Source organism: Carcharodon carcharias, chromosome 9 (genome assembly GCF_017639515.1).
Source record: "Carcharodon carcharias isolate sCarCar2 chromosome 9, sCarCar2.pri, whole genome shotgun sequence".
NCBI classification, from domain to species: Eukaryota; Metazoa; Chordata; class Chondrichthyes; order Lamniformes; family Lamnidae; genus Carcharodon; species Carcharodon carcharias.
Genome location: NC_054475.1, coordinates 143,497,907 through 143,510,718, shown reverse-complemented (window position 1 = coordinate 143,510,718; position 12,812 = coordinate 143,497,907). Strand labels below are relative to the sequence as shown.

General features: G+C 41.1%; 1 protein-coding gene across 5 annotated transcripts in view; it reads left to right on the top strand.

The window, feature by feature from the left end:
• Positions 1 to 12,812, top strand: part of LOC121281905 (zinc finger MYM-type protein 3-like) — a 157,306-nt gene that overhangs the window by 41,834 nt on the left and 102,660 nt on the right. Inside the window, exon 1 of one of the 5 annotated variants that reach the window (XM_041195069.1) lies at positions 1,355 to 1,469. The exons of the other annotated variants lie outside the window; for them this stretch is intronic. The gene's annotated coding sequence lies outside the window, so the exon portion shown is untranslated. Of the gene's footprint in view, positions 1 to 1,354; positions 1,470 to 12,812 lie in introns of those variants that run through there. 5 annotated transcript variants of the gene reach the window in all.

Here is a 12,812-nt window from a genome sequence, read left to right as displayed (position 1 = left end):
TTATCAGTAAATGTGTGGTGCATTTTCTGTGGGTTTCGATAGTTTTTCTACGCCGTTGGTTTGGTAAGAGATGGGGAGTTGTGTAGAAATAAAACAAAAATCCACCCTGCTGGATAGTCAAGGGCATTCGGTGTGTGAAAATCTTTTTTAATTGGTCCATTTTAATTCTGTCCTTCCAAGCCGTTGCATTGCAAACACTTAATTTATTTCTTTTTTGGCAAATAAATTATGTGGTAGACATCAAGGGCGACTTTATTTGTCTTTTTTTGGTATTAAATGTGAGGCGATGGTGGCGGTTGGAGACGTCTCGCCCAGTCAGACTAAGTGGGGGGGGGTGGGGGTGGGGGTGGTGGTGTTCAGCTTGTGTTGAGGGAGGAGGAGGAGGGGGGGCGGTTGGGGGGAATGGGAAGGTTCAGACCATCCGTTCCAGGAGACGGAATTCCGGTCCGGGATTGTGGAACGACCAGCTGCTGAGCCCTGAGCACATACATTCCAGCCGGCAGCACCAATTACAGCAATGAATCTGAAGGCTATCTGCCCAAAGCGTGGGGGGCGCCTGCTAGTTGTTGCTGGTCCTGCAGCAATGAGACAGAGGGAGGATACGCGTGGAACTGCACAGCCCAAGGAGCAAATGCTGCAAGGAGTTTTGCATTGTTCATCAATTCATTTTTTTTTTAAACATATGCTTCAACCTTTTTCTTTAAATCGCCCCAACCTTTTTAGACTGTATATTCTACAGGTGCTGGCTGCTCTCTGCTACTTTGCGTTCATCTTTGTGTGAATGTGGGTATGCTGTTCGGGGAGGGGAATTGTGGAAGAGAAAAGCATTGCAGCCATGTACTCGCCAGACATCTAGCCTGGCAGCGGGCGGGCGATTGATTATGGTTAGAAGCTTTCTTTGCTGGCTATTTAATGGCAAAATAAAACCTGGACACGTTGCAGCTGTTTGTATGGAGAGTGTAAGCCGAGATCAATACACATGAGGGAGCAGAGTTTGGATGTTCCTGATCAACATGGATTGGTACTACACTGGGGTATATTCACCAACAGCTCATTGGGAAAGAATATTTTGAATACTGTACTAAGTTCGGGAAAAATCTTATCTCCCACTTTTTCTAAATTTCTTTATAAACTAGTATTTGGCACAGTCCATATCTCCTTACTATCATCACATTTAGGACACAGGGCAGCTTGTTTGTACCATGTTGTTGTGGAAAGTATACTTTGCTCACCTTAGGTTGAAGATCTCGGCCTTGGAGGGCAGAAAGAAAATCAATCGCCTGCCCCCTTTAGTGCTCTGTCTTCTACTGGCTGGTAAACTAACGGAAGTTGGTGAACATCTTGTGCTGTTGACCAAGAATGATGCAGTGGAGCAGTAGAAGAAAGATAGAGAAAATAGCTGGTGCTTCTGCTTCACACTAAAATGGTGTGTCACTGGTACTGAACCTTGGCTTGAAACGCCTTGCAAGGTTTGATTGAGAAATATTTATCTTTACAGCAAAATTTAAATATATTGTTACTGATAAGGTGCCTGTGCTACAATGGAGTATTATGATTTTTTTTAAGGGGCATGGTTGAATTTCTTTACCATTTTTAAAAATTGAGTCATGTTGACACTTTCCCATTTCAATCTCCTGGAGTTAGCATCAGGCACTTGGAAAAGCACTATGAATACACAAATGTGATATTTTTCACACTAGCTATCCTATTACATGTTTGGTTGTTACTTGAGCAATTTAGTGGCATGGGGTTGTGTTCAGTATGGATTGAAGTGAGACTGTCCAAACTCACTTCATAACCTCAATGGATGATGGGTTATATTTGTCTTGTCAGCATTGGCTGGATTCAGATCAACATCCACGAAGTAAAAGGCCAGTATAATGACCCATAATGTCACATTATTCTCACAAGGTATTTCTTTTAAAATCTCTCCCATAGTTTACTGCTGAAGTACATTGCTTTTGAAGGCACAAACGGTTCTGTCTGCTAATTTTGTCCTTGGAGATTGAACTTCAGTTGTAATAACTGAAAAATTAATAATAGTAGCTCCAGCTGCTGGAGATGAATATAACAATGTTTTGTTTTGTAAGTATAGTTATTATCCATCTCTTTCAGGGAGCAAGTGACTCTTCATCTTCTGAAATTTGGATTTTAGTCTGTCAATCTGATTTCACTGTATTAAACAATACTTGTCCCATATTGTATGACCTAAAATGTTCACATTAAGCACTATCCATGTTTGAGTCAACAAACTTTTGTGTGGTGGACAAAGTCATAATGGATTTGAAATTAGATTATTTAGTTCTGCTTTCTGTAGCATTGATCAAGTGACTAAGATTCATTCTTATTTTACTGGATTGAACCAAGACATAAGCACGTAGTTGTCTTTACAGTCACTTTCATGTTCGATGTTCCTGGTGATGCGAAGCCAATCTCTTGTCTTTCAAAGACTTAATGTGAATTAAGTGGACTTCACTAAGGCTTTCGACAAGGTCCGCATGGGAAAATGGTCAAGAAGGTAATAGCCTATGGGATCCAAGTAAATGTGACAAATTGGATCCAAAATTGGCTTAGAGGCAAGGGGTGATGGCAGAAGGTTGTTTTGCGATTGGAAACCTGTGATGAATGGTATACCACAGGGATTGGTGCTGAGACCCTTACTGTTTGTCACGTACATTAATGATTTAGATGTGAACATAGGAAGTATGATCAGTAAGTTTGCAGATGACACAAAAATTAGTGGTGTCGTAAATTTGAAGAGGAAAGCCTTAGATTACACGATGATATAGATGGGCAGAGCAGTGGCAAATGGAATTTAACCCTGAGAAGTGTGAGGTGATGGATTTTGGGAGGACTAACACAGCAAGGGAATGCACAATGAATGGTAGCACCCTAGGAATTACAGAGGACCGGAGGGACCTTGGTGTACATGTCCATAGATCTCTGAAGGCAGCAGCACAGGTAGATAAAGTGGTTAAGAAGGCATATGGGATGCTTACCTTTATTGGTTGAGGCATAGAATATAAGAGCAAGGAGGTTATGTTGGAGCTGTATAAAACACTATTTAGGCTACAGCTGGAGTACTTTGTGCAGTTCTGGTCGCCGCACTATAGGAAGGATTTGATTCCACTGGATAGGGTGCAGAGGAGATTCACCAGGATGTTGCCTGGGCCGGAGTGTTTCAGCTATGAAGAGAGAATGGATAGGCTAGGGTTGTTTTTCTTAGAGAAAGGCTGAGGAGGGGGCCTGATAGAGGTATACAATATTATGAGGGGTATAGATAGGGCAGATAGGAAGAAACTTTTCCCTTAGCAGAGGTATCAATAACAAGGAGGCATAGATTTAAGGTAAAATGGGCAGAAGATTTAGAGGGGATTTGAGGAGAAATCTTTTCACCCAGAGGGTGGTTAGAATCTGGAACACAGTGCCTGAGGGGGTGGTAGAGGCAGGAACCCTTACAACATTTAAGAAGCATTTAGATGAGCACTTGAAACGCCATAACATGGCTACAGGCCAAGTATTGGAAAATGGGATTAAAATAGATAGACATCATGGGCCGAAGGGCCTGTTTCTGTGCTGTGTAACTCTGACTCTTAATCTGGTTCTTAGTGGCATTCTTGAGATAGAACAGCAGGAATGTTGTCTATTCTTAAGCTATATTGTATCTTGCTTGTGAGTGCTTGTTTCTGATATTTTGGGGGGGAAAGTTCCATTTCCTGTCACTATCATTCCTCACTTGGAGAGGAAAATATCAGTGTTTCTAAATTGTATGTTTGCATTGTTCTTGAGGCTTAATTATATTTTGTTGATGTATAGTGAACTTGCAATAGGTTTCTGAAAGCTGCATCATTTTTACATCAGCTAAGTACCAAGAAAACCAAGTTCACAAAAGTTGTGCAGCTTGTTTATATACCACTAGGTTATCGCATGAGTTGGAGATGATTCATCCTTGCCAAGGGTTATGGGGTAAAGGCAGGAAAGTGGAATTGAAGCTTATCAGATCAGTCTTGATCTCATTGAATGGCGGAGCAGACTCGATGGGTTGAATAGCTCACTTCTGCTCCTACGTCTTAGGCCTTGTACCTCCCAGATATTGAGTTTCTGATACCATCTGTTTCAATTCTCGTAGGCTAAATAAAGGTTGGGAGTTTCCCCAAAGAGGGTGAAAAATGAAAGGTCAGGTTAAAGGGTTTCCATGTTATGTACAGCTAATAACATCTATGATATTGTAGAGGTGTTAGCTGCTTGTATGTGATGAGATTTGAATGCAACCACAAAACTTGTTTGCTTTGGAGGCTGCCTCAAAAGAGTTATTTAAAACTTTGAAAAATAATACCTCGTATGCAATGGTGTTGCTGGGTGCATTTGTGTATTGGCATTCATCACCTCACACTGATCTCTCTACTAAACAATACTTCGTCCCATATTATATGACTTGAAATGTTCACATTAAGCACAGTCAACAACTTTGAGTGGTGGATAAAGTCATAGTGGATTTGAAATTAGGCGATTTAGTTACTCCTATTTCCTGTAAGTGGCTTGAGAATAAATCTTGTTTGTGTCTTGGCTCAGTCCAATAAATATCTAACAAAAACAAAAAATGCTGGAAAAACTCAGGTCTAACAGCATCTGTGGAGAGAAAAAAAAAGTCACCATTTCAACTTTGCATGTCGCTTCTTCAGAGCTAAAGAGAAGTAAAATGTAATGAAATTTATACTGTTTAAGGGGGGTGGAGCAGGTGAAGTTGGATAGAAGGCCAGCGACGGATGGAGGCAAAGGAGAGGTTGCCAGAGATGTCATGAGTAAAAGACAAAGGGGTGTTAATGCTAGTGGTACTGGCTAAAGGAGGTGCTGATGATGGCATTAAGGTCAGAAAGCAGAATGTGATAAAAACAGGACAAGGGTAAGCACTCTGGAAAGAACAACATGAACAAGTGACAGATGGCCCTTGGGGTGGGGGGGTGGGGGGTGCAGTTAATGGTGGGAAAAAAGATTGAAAATAGGATAAAAGGTGGGGATAAAACGATGAATAAAAATGAAAATAAATAAAAATAAGTGGATAAAAAAAGAATTGAAAAATGAAAAAATAAAAATTTAAAAATGAAGATGAATATTGAAAAAAGGGGTGAGGATGGAGAAGCGAGTTCATGGTCTGAAGTTGCTGAACTCAATGTTAAGTCCAGAAGGTTGTGAAGTGCCTAATCGGAAGATGAGGTGCTGTTCCTCCAGTTGCGTTGGGCTTCATTGGAACATTGCAGCAGGCCAAGGATGGACATGTAGGCAAGAGAGCAGGATGGGGTGTTGAAATGGCTAGTGACTGGAAGGTCTGGATCATGCTTGCGGACAGACTGAAGGTATTCCAGAAAGTGGCCACCAAGTCTACGTTTGGTGTCTCCAATGTAGAGGAGACTGCATTGGGAGCAGCGAATGCAGTAGACAGAATTTGAAGGAGGTGCAAGTGAAGTGAGGAGGGAGGAGGTAAAGGGGCAGATATTGCACCCTCTGCGATTGCATGGGAAGGTGCCATGGGAAGGGGATGAGGTATTGGGGGGTGATGGAGGGAACGGTCCCTACGGAAGTTGGCGGAAATGGCAGAGGATGATCCTTTGAATGTGGAGTCTGGTGGGTTGAAAACTGAGGACAACGGGGGCCCTAACATGGTTCTGGGAGAGAGAGGAAGATGTGAGGGCAGAGACGTGGGAAATAGGTTGGACACAGTTGAGGGCCCTGTCAACCCACATTGGGTGGGAAGCATCGGTTAAGGAAGAAGAATTTACTCTTCCACTAAATATGTAGTTGCCTTTACACTTACTTTCATGCTGGTGGTTCCTAGTTAGCAAAGATCTGGTTAACATGCCCTGGGATTTATCAAGCAGCATGTCAAAAGTAGCATAATCATTGTTTGGACTCTGAAATTGAAAATATGTTGCTAGTTTATATTGACTAAGTAGTATTACCATTGCATGTCAGAAGTCAATAGTTATTTTCAGTATTTGAACAGATTGTACAGCAGTGCAAAAGACTAGAAGGACAAATGCTTATTGGGCATTTTTCAACGGACATAGCAGAAAAGCTATAAACACCAATTATTCTTTAGTGAAATGTTAGTGATGAAATAATATGGGATTTGCTGAGAAATGTTCCATATCTGTGGTGTGCTAATTCTGAAAACGAATGGAGTTGCTAACCGGTGGAAATTGGTTTTGACGAGCAAGCTTCTTTATTTTTAGTGTTTAGAGCTAGATGGGAATGAGAGTTAGATGGGAGTAATGGAGTTTAGAACTCTCTTAGAATGAAAAGAGGAGCAGAGAACTTACGGTCTTGAGACTGGAAAATCCACATTGTAGCTTCAGGCAAACAGAACATAAGTTTTTAAGCGTATTAAAGTTGGAAAAAAGCTGCATTACGTCCACCTGAGCATCCTCTGGGAGATGGGCCAAGTGCTGCATAAGCCCCTGGTCCATATTTTTAATAACTCACTAGTTAAGAAAAGTTACCAAAGACTAGAAGGAAGGAGGCTAATGTACTCCCCATCTTTTTTTTTTAAAGTGTCAAGGCAACCTTGTGATACAGGTCCATTAGTTTGATGTCAGTCATAGAAACATTCATGAGGGAATCATCACGGAAACAATATATGGCTTGGATAGACAGGTACCTGCTAGGGTCACCCAATGTGACTTTCTAAAAAGGTTTCTTGCAAATGTGATTTTTTTTTTGAAGCCACCAAGACGGGGGATGAGGGAAGCCCAGTAGACATTGTCTACTTAGACTTACAAAGAACTTTTATTAAGTTCCCACATGAGGCTTCTCTGCAAAATCGAAGTTTCTGATATTGTTGATAAGATTTTGAGCTAGATTGAAAACTGGAAGTGTCATGGCAGAAGGTAATTATGGATGGATTTAAATCGTTTTGGCAGCAGTGGTGTCCCAGGGGGGTGAAGTGAGACCGTTGATCTTCACTTTCAATGATCTACATGTAGCTAGATGGCGGCACAATCTGCATTTTTGCAGATAGTATTAAGATCTGTGCTGATTTTAGGACTGTGGACAATGTTCTACTACTTCAGGTGGATTTTAAGGCATTGGGGGATTGAACTCTGGCAAATGATGTTTAAGTTAGGTAAATCAATGTGGGCTGGTTCAATATTCGTATACTCTTCAGGGAAAAACACAAAATGGTTGAGCCAGAAAGAGATCTGGGCATTCTGGTGCACCTATCTCTGAAGGTTTATAAGCACAGAAGCTAGAATGAATAAGGTTTTGGGGTGAATTCTTAAAACAATGGAGTATAAGACTCAACATAGTATTTTGTACAAGAGCTTGTTCAGGCCTCACTTGGAGTACCAAATTTTCCTGAACTTTTAACATTTTTTTCTGCCTCTCCCAGGAGATCAAATGGCTTTTGGGTGGAGTGGAATGTGTCACAATTGTGTGGAACAGGGTAGATGGACCAGAGGGTGGTATGTTTAACATTTGTGTAATTTAAAATTGCATAGAACTCTAAGCACAGAAGCAAGCCACTATTAAAGCAAAATACTGTGGATGCTGAAAATCTGAAATAAAAAAAATGCTGGAAATACTCAGCAAATCAGGCAGTATATGGAGAGAAACAGAGTTAATATTTCAGGTCGCTGACCTTTCATTGGACGGAAAGACGCCATTTGGCACAACTGATCCATGCTGGTGTTTATGCTCTACATGAACCTCTTCCCTCCCCACTTCATCTCACTATATCTGCATAAATTTCCATTCCTTTCTCCCTTGTACTTTTCTTGCTCTCACTTAAATGCATTTTTTCTGTTTGCCTGAAATACTCTGTAGCAAGTCGCCCATTCTAACTGAACAAGTTACTTGTGAACTCCTCATTGGATTAATTAGTGACTATCTTTGAGCTCTAGTTTTGGATTTAAACCTCTAGCTGCCCAGAATTCCTCATAGCAAACTTGTTTTTATCTGTATAATATATCTTATTTGTGTAGTTTCCTTGCTGTGTCGTTTTCTCCAGGGAATGAATGGTGTTTCCAGATCCAGCATATTTAAGCACTATTGAATTTCGCTGTCCTTCACCAAGAGAGTCCACCATTGCATGATCATGCTGGAATATAATCTCCCACTTCTCTTCACCACTGACAATCTGCCTTAAATCATTCTGCCCAGTCCCCTTCAAGAAGTGCAACAGTTTTGTAGATGTCTTAGTTGCGAGAGACTTAGAGCTGCCTCTTCTGAGTTATTACAGCACAGAAGGAGGCCATTTGGCCCAACTGAATCCATGCCTGTTCTTTGTAGAGCAATCCTGTTAGTCTCATTCTCCCATGCAATCCCTGTAACCATGCGAGTTTATTTCCCTCATGCCTGTCTTATTTCCTTTTGAAATGATTGATTGTCTGCTTCCAGTACCCACTCCCTCTGTCTCATTTTCTTCTGCCTACTAAGTCAAACTACCCACTGCCCTCGTGCTGAGTGTGATTCCCTCCCACCACCTCTCATGCCCTCCTGTGCTCATGACTGTGCCTGTAATACATTGTCCCTCCTTCATTTCTCTGTCGCCTTGCACACTACGTACCACACCATCCTTTACCAGTACCTTGTCAGGGTCAGCCGTGGCTTAGTTGATATCACACTCGCCTCTGAATCACAGTTCTGGTTTCAAGTCCCACTCCAGAGCTTGAGCACAAAAGATCAAGGCTGTCACTCTAAAGCAGTACTGAGGGAGCATTGCACTGTCCGAGGTGCCGTCTTTTGAATGAGCCATTAAACCGAGGTCCTATTTCCTGTTTATATTGAGGTAGTGGAGCAGGACTTTTTACATCTAAGAGCATTAGAGGAGTTAACCTGTGTCCTGGCCAATATTTTATCCCGCGATCCACATTACAAAAAACATTAACCGGTTACTGTCAAATATGTGAGTTTGCTGAGTGCAAATTAGCTGTTGCATTTCGTACGTTACAACAGTGATTGCGCTTCAAAAGTATTTCATTGGCTGTACTGTGCTTTGAGACGTTCGGTGGTTGTGAAAAGTGTTACATAAATGCAAGTCTGTGAGATTACCAAATGTACCCAAAGCATCTCAAACAATGGCTTTCTTTCCTGTCCCCACACCATTTCATATAGAGTGCTCTAAGGATCTGTCCTGAACCCTTTCTCTTCCCCAATTAAATTCTGTACTCTTGTAACATCACCAGCGGCAGGTTCAATTTGAGCATGTACACTGACAATACTCAATTATACCTCACCATTTATCTTGATCCACTCAACTACCTCTGTTGTCACATGGCTTGTTCAATGTCCAGCTTTGGATGAGCTTTAGTTTCCTTCAGTTCAACCCTGCACTGTGCCGCTGATTCTAGGTCCCTGCATTTGGAGGAACCAGTCTGTTAGCTACCTGGGTGATGTATTCATCCTTAAAACTGATCTTTTGATCCCTTGTTTTTTTTGTCATAAAATTAACCCCTTCCACTAGTACCCCTCTATCCACTACTGGACCCCTCATACGTAATGATTTGAATTTTCCAATGCTTTTCAGGCTGACCTTCCATATTCACATTTCTGTAAAGTTAGATCAAGTTGCACTCACCTGTCATCCTTGCTGAATTGCATTAGTTCCTGGTGCCCTACGCTTTCATTCATAAAACTTGTATTATTGGCCCTTCAACACATTCATCCATTCCCTTCTCTAACTTTCTCCAGCCCTACAACTACCTTTCCTGTTCCAACCTCTGAACTTTCTTTGATTTTGACTCCTTGACCATCTGTCCCTCCTTTTGCCAAGCACTGGTGACCATGCCTTTAGCTGCCTAGACCAGGTGCTTTGGAATGCCCTGCATAAACCCCTCCACATCCCCCCTCAAAACCTACCTCTTCATCTAAGCTTTTGTTGTCCATTTTAATGCCTCAGCATCCTTTTGTTCCTGCTGATAATTCAGACGTGCTTTGGAATGTATTTCCATGTTAAAGATGCTATATAAATGCAATTTGTTGTAATAGTGCCTCAATAACACAATGGCCTGGATCTTACTAGTAGTGGCAAATTTCCAGAGAGCTGACTCGTGCTGGAACCGGAAGTTGCAGTTTACCAGGCTAGCTTCTTGAGAGCTCATGCTGCTAGTCCTGCATGGGGGAGGAGGGCAGTTGGAAGAGGACAGGACTTCGCTGGAATTGCGCCTCGCCACAAGTTCTCGCTATTCACCGCGCCAACCGACCCATGCTGTAGTCAAGAGAGCAAGTTCCCCTGCAGCCTACAAAAATGCTAAGAATGTAATTTAAAATGCCGTCAGAGTACGCCTTCACTTTGCTGCTGCTGCAAAAACCAGGTCAATGCTTTGTTTAAAAACTGTTCGCATCTAGTTGCTGCAGAACAAAAACCTTCAAACTCTTTTTGTAGAGAAGTACTGAACCATGCAGTACAGTTTATCAATGAACTGTTAGGTACAGAAGTTTACTAATTTTGTTTTTCACGATTAATTTGAACAGACCCGATCCTTGTACTTTAAAAATAACAACTTTGTGTAGCATTCAGTGCAACCTCACTAACTCAAAAGGCTGTGCTTCCAGTTTTCAAATCGATGGAAAATGCAGGTTTTCCTTTTTACTGTAGAATTCAATTTTGGACTTTGAATATTAGCAATTTGTGTATATCTCTGCTTGCACATTTTTTTTCCATTTGTGTCTAGCTTTTCTAACTCTGGAAGATTGGAGTGCTTTTTGTGGGGTGCTTACACAGTCCTGCGGACCGTATATAGAGTTTAAATTTAAGTTCCGTTGACGTATCTTAAGGTACTGATATTTTTCTACTGATATGGGAGCAGTATGTAGAAAATCCATTTCACAATTCAAATGGGAGAAATATGGAGCAAGAAACAAAAGTATAATTCAGAACTGAGTTGTGGGGGTTGGGTCACCAAGCCTTATGGGCTGCTTGTGGACGGTTTGCTAATTTGGACTATGATCAGGAGCAATTGCAATGATAACATAATAGAAAATGCTGGAAAGATACTAGGTCTCATGAAATCTGATAGGTTCATGATTTAAATGGAAGCCTTTTGAAACAATTCTGTTGTTTTGTTTGCACTGGCCCCAAGTTAATATATTTATTTTTATGGGTAGTCACACTTGTACTGTGTATTTCCAACTATTACATTAAATCATTGGGGAGCTGCATTTCCTCTACAGATCCCTTATTGACCCTCACTAATTGCTAAGCATCTCTACCACATTGAAGAAGATTTAGCTGGAGGCTGAATGGCATTGGGTTGCACTTGAAGGGTTATTACTTAGATGCAGGGTAAAATGTAATGAGGGTCATTAAATTTACTAATTTGCTTTCTTGTTTAATTTCTGCTCTTTGCCATTTGCTCCCCACTGTCAACCAGCACCAACACCTCCCCCAACCTTTAGATGATAAAGGCAATTTCATACTCTAGGGGGAGTTTGTGTGTCTGCAGAGCTGCTGTTTTCCATTGACATTGTTTATTTGTAGGACTTCTGGATTTTCATTGCAATTTTTGTGGCCTGTAGTTCTGCCCATTTTTCTGTGAAACTTGCAAATCAGTGGCGTTGCTTGTCTTGCAGAAAGTGAAATTTCTGCATCATTGCAATGGATTCATTCTTACAAAACAGATTGTCCTTGATTCGTGGTATGAATCCAATGTTCTTGACCTTTTGAGAAGACTCGTACACTACCACAACCCTGTTGAAGTACATATGGCCATGTGCAATGTTAACTGTAGCATAACTGATCTATTATACTTAATAAATCTATTGATAGCTGGAAACCTTGTAGAATTTGCTTGATGCTGAGTGTATTAGAAGAAATCAATTAGGAGAAAAATCTTTAAATTTTTCATTTTTTCAATAGATTCTCTCTTTGAGGTGCTGGCAGCCACCTACTCGGTCAGTGGAAATTGACAGACCAAGCCCAATCCTATCCTCGCTCAATGTCAGTGAGCAGATACCTTTCATCTTCGATCAGGGATGCTTAGAGAAATTTGTAGCAGTCCTGTTGCTGCCTCAGCTGAGACTGGTTCGCTCAATTCAGACTGGGGATTTCCCTGTTTTGTGGAACTCTGGACTGTACAAGGCAATTCTTGGCTGACTTGAGCTATCTAGGAGCTTATCCTTCAATAATTTTCATAAAACTTTCCTGTTTCAATTCACAGGGATTTGAACATGCAATAATTAGCTCGTATTCTCTTAAAAAGAAACTAACTTTTTTTGTCCTGAAAGGAAGTCTTCTAAATTTTATCTGCGTTTAGTCTACCCAGTATTGAGTTCTGAGCTTTTGGTCAGATGTCATTTTAATTCTCAAACCTACTCCTCACCTTTCTCCTCAGTCTCGTGCTTTGTTCTAGTGAAGCTCAACATAACTCAGTCATCTTTTTGATTAGGCCCTTTCACAGCCTTCCCCAGACTAAGCGCGGAGTTAAACAATTTCAGATCATAACCTCTGCCCCCATTTATTTTCAGATGGTATCTGTGGATGAGTATTCTCATGTACACTTCCTCTAAACCCTTCTTTTCATTGATTGAGTCTAATTACAGTCTCTTTCTGCCTTTCATTATCTCTTTCTGCCTTTCACTATCCTTCCTATTGCCTTTTAATCTCTCCTGTTTTCCATGCTAACAAAGACCTTCTCCTTTGTCCTTTACACTCCTCGCTCTTCCCCTGCCTCTATTTGCTTAAAACCTGTTACATCTCTAACTTTTTCCAGTTCTGACGAAATGTCCTCAACTTGAAATGTTGTTTTTGTTTCTCTCAACACATTGCTGCCAAACCTGCTAAGTATTTCAAGTATTTTCAGTTGTTTCAAATTTCT